Here is a 4,583-nt window from a genome sequence, read left to right as displayed (position 1 = left end):
AAATGAATATTTTCTATTATAACCAAAATATTAATAACTACAAAGTTTCTGGGCGTAAATTCCCTTAATATGAATGAAGGGTTGCTCAATCTCCTTGCCATACAAATTACAGCTCCTACTAACGTCTCAGTCGAGAAATACGGGTAGCTGAAGTTTTTCTCGCAAATCTGACTACAAAATCATATCCAAATTTCACGTTCCACTTTTGACCCTGAGTTGTGCTTCGAACTCTCCGCTGAGGGCGGCGTTCCGGGAACCCTGCGTCAAGATACACAGCCATTTGTAAAATCAGTGCAATTATACGTACAAATTACAATGATGCTAATGTCAAAAGTCTACTAGCTCTAAACAGCACTGATATTCAATCAAAATTAAATTGACAATCAATAAAGGAAAAAGACATGCCAAAATTTAATTAGAATATCACACAAATGATTTTATTCAACAACACACAAATGTTTTCTACAATTTAGCCTTTTTCTGGAATAGAAAGAACATTTTTTTTCAAAGGCCTATTTGTGTCAAGGGTTAACATAATAAAAAAAAATGTTTTTAGTATCTTTATAATAAAAATAGAAATATATATGTAAAGGTCAAGGGTTATTATTTAGTGGAAGTCCAAGTGCAGGGCATTCTTCCTACACCATTATTTACCCCTGACTAATCATGAATACAAATCAATAATTTAGACTTTCATACAAAACAGAAAACAGTTGTGTTACTGTAGTTAATAGTTGACTATTATACTATACCTTCTAATTTATACACAACAAGCATGCACTTCATCTGTTTCTTTAGCTTGATCAAAATGTCAGATAAAAATAGTGATTGTATGCCAAAGTGAAAAAAACCCCATCATAAGTATATCATGGGAAAAATAGCTTTTCTCTACATGGACAACTCCTGCATAACACTTCATCACAGTCAAATTTAATTGATTTTGTAAGCTGTATTAACAGGATTGTTACACTAGCATTAGATCTAAACTAGGGTATACCAGAGATAAATCCATATTTCAAGCCTTGCATATGGCCAAGGGAATACTGTACTTTGACTCCTTCAGATAATCAAATTTAGTTTTCCCAATATTTTAAACACGTATGTTGAACTTCAAACAAATAGTTTTAAACATGTATGTTGAACTTCAAATCCTTCTGAACAAATTGGGTTTTATTTTAATGGTTTGGAATTTCCTGACTACCTTTAATAAAAATGGAAACTCAATAGCTACAAATTGGTAGCAAAGTCTAAAACCATAGAACTTGCAAAATCATATAAGGAGAGAATAAGATTTAAGCTTACAAATCTAAAGAATTTTCAATTTAAGTTTATTCATCATATAATTTATACAAATACAATGCTTTTCAAAATGTCAAAGGTCGACTCACCGACATGTTATTACGAAGCAGGAAACGTTGTATGTTTATTGAATGTGATGTAGTAAAGAAAATATGGGAAAATGCGAAACAATATATATATATATATATATATATATCGAAATATTAATAACAATTTAAAAGATTCTAATGACAGCATATGTTATGGGTTTAATAAATCAATTAAAAGCAACTTGTTTATTATTATTACAAAATGGTACTGTACATTTTTCGTTGTAAAGTTAAGGAACAATTTCTCAATTTTAATCATTTAATTCATATAATTACAAAAAATACGAAGAAACTTGTTATTTGCAGAATAAAATTTATGAGATACAATTATTTATTTTTATTTTTTTCAGTATATCGTCTCTTTCTGTTAAATATGCTTTTGTTATTTTTTATGTAATCATTTTTGTTGTATTATTATTATAAAATGGTTGTGTTTGAAATTATATTTTATTTAAAAAAATTTTTTTTTAAATTTTTTTTTTTAATTGTTTACAAATTTCAGACAAAAAGTATCTCGACACAGATTACTAACAAAAGATTGTAATTAAGCTGTGGATAGGCCCTACGATTTTATGTTAATATGTAAATTGTAAAAAAAATACTCTAATGTTTGTTAAGGGAAATGAAATGGAAATAGAGAGTTGTTTAAATATTAATTTTTAAAATTCACAAATTGAGGTCGAAAGGAAAACCTTAAAAATCAGCAACTTTGAGGGACTTATGATCTCTAAAATTTATATTCTAAACGCGAAATGCTTTAGTGGAGTTTAAAGAACATGTTAAATGACAAGTCTAGGCTAGCCATCATTGAAGCTAATAGGGAAGCCATGACGGATACTTCGATGTTTGCCCCTTGCTGGGCAGGTATGCATACTATTTTCATTATTTTACAGTTCTATTCCTACTTTTAAACTACACTTTAAGTTCACCTTTGAATCCAAGATAATAGAGTGTATTCAACAAAGCTTAAGTATCAATATTATTGTAAAAAATTACTTTGTTATTGTAGACACTAGTTTGTGCTATCTGGATATATGAATTTCAAAACCACCATGATGAAACACATGATACTCTGAAAAAGAATCAAATAATTAAATATTGTTCCTATTTTTATATTAAAGTCTACAAATTTGAGTTGCCTACTTTCATAGCAAATAAGGCCTTAGTAAAATTTATCCAAACTTTAATTAGGTATTTTCATTGATATGTATTTATTTCACCAATACAAGCTAAATGAAAAGGCATGTTTTTATTGTTGGTCCAAATGAAATAATTTCCATAAAATATATATTGTAGCTTTAAAATGAAAGATGTAAAGTCAACAGAAGATAGATCAATATTAAGTCATGAATATGGAGGAATTAATAACTAGCATGTTTTTCTTTTTGTTATAGTTTTTTAACCATATTTATAGAGGGTGACCTTTCCATTTTATCAAGAAGCTGTTTTACTAAATGTTGTGGCTAGAGGTTCGGTAATGTACTACCGTCACTACATACGATCAAAAGAGAATTAAGCATTGTGCAAATTAATAATTATCAATGAAAATATCCTGTCGTCAAGTAGTACAGTATTATACCTCTAGCCACTGCCATATTAATTTTTTTTAAGTGAAAAAAAAACCTGCCCTAATTTATTTCTGAACAGTTTGTTTCAGCTAAATTACAAATTAAAACATTTCAAAACAAAATAAATACTAAATTATTAAAGGCATTAATGAGTAGGGAACACATAGGCTTAGCCTAGATGATTGATAATGAGAGCTAATGAATCTGATAAAATCCCGGTATAAAATTTCACTGATTGTCTGAGCAAAACATACAGAATGGACTCCATAGAATACTGGAATTTCTGAGAATAAATTAGGGCAGATGTGAGATAGTTTACTGAGAATGAAGGGCGGAGGGGCTTTGGCCTATTATTATGGACATTTGTTTGTGTGAAGCTTTTTTAAGCCAAGGAATTTCACGTGGGAGAAAACTGATAGTTTCTCGAATATTTTCATTGTGGTTTTCATACATCATTGGTAACCTGTAGTTTAGTTAGTAAATAAATTGAGTCTAGGCTAGGCCTACTTTAAACTGCTAAAAAAATCGAAAGGAAACGTGCGAATGCCTCTCCATAACAACACTAAACAATATTAAACAAACAAGCACGCTTATTTGCTGTTTAGTGATATTCGTGAATTTAAATCCGCCAAGTACCTGCTCATGTTCCAAGTCCAATCCTTATCCCACCTTCATCAACTACTGCAATGTTTTAGGTTAGGCTAGGCCTCAACATACAGCAGCCTAAATAAAAATGTCGATGTATTCTCCTCTATCTGTACGGTATACTGCCCAAAATAACAACAAAATTGTCATAGAATTTTATCAATATATAATCTTACCTTATTGACAAAATATAATGTGTTCCAGAATAATATCAAATGTGTTGAAAATTCAGTTTATTTACAAAGAATTAGATGATTATCACTAAGTCCACCAACGATGTAAGGTGTTGTAAGGTAGTGAAGTGCAACTTCCGGTTGAAAACATTCTAATCACGTGACATAAATAAGGTTTCAAACTCTCATTACCATTCACCAATGGGAACGCGTAAGTGAGAAATTGCCCTAGCTAATTGGTAGAGAGCTCACTTAACTAACACCAAGAAACTCGCAGCTAACAGATTTGTTGTAAGTGTTGGTATCTCTCCGTTGGTGGTGATATACAAAATCTAAACCTCAATCTATCTGTAAACACTACGGTTTTCTGGAAGACATGAAAGAATTTTATGTTTAAAATGTCATAAACAACAGTCAAATTATACCGTATAGCTAAATGGCAAGTAGGCCTACATAATTATGTAAATGAATGTATTTGTATACAATTATGGTAGTGGATCTTCAACGGGAAAGGCTTAAAATCCTAAACTGAACAATTTAATATAATAAAGAATATTTGGGGAATATTTCCTTCAAAAACACACACAAACAATCAATAGAATAAAAATAAAATAAATAAATAAATCAAAAATTATAATAACTTTCCATGAGTATGGAATAAACTTCCCACTGATGTCCGAGACGAACTTGTTCTTAGAATGAATTCTTTTATAACTTTAAAACTGTTTTATGCAAAGCAATAATTCTATTTCTATCTTTCCTTTCTCACATTTTACCCTCGAAAATGAACATTTTAACATTTTTTTACG

At 29.9% G+C, this 4,583-nt stretch overlaps 1 protein-coding gene across 1 annotated transcript in view; it reads right to left on the bottom strand.

Annotated features, from left to right (window-relative positions):
• Positions 1-3,909, bottom strand: part of LOC117106084 (signal-induced proliferation-associated 1-like protein 1) — a 69,972-nt gene extending 66,063 nt beyond the window's left edge. The window contains exon 1 of the mRNA XM_033247422.1: positions 3,778-3,909. The gene's annotated coding sequence lies outside the window, so the exon portion shown is untranslated. The remainder of the gene's footprint in view (positions 1-3,777) is intronic.
• Between the last annotated feature and the right edge of the window lie 674 nt (positions 3,910-4,583).

This window comes from Anneissia japonica, unplaced genomic scaffold (assembly GCF_011630105.1).
Source record: "Anneissia japonica isolate Jap-2015-1 unplaced genomic scaffold, ASM1163010v1 scaffold287879_len466271_cov187, whole genome shotgun sequence".
Lineage (NCBI taxonomy): Eukaryota > Metazoa > Echinodermata > Crinoidea > Comatulida > Comatulidae > Anneissia > Anneissia japonica.
Note: the sequence above shows the minus strand (reverse complement) of the source record. Positions and strands in the feature narration are given on the sequence as shown.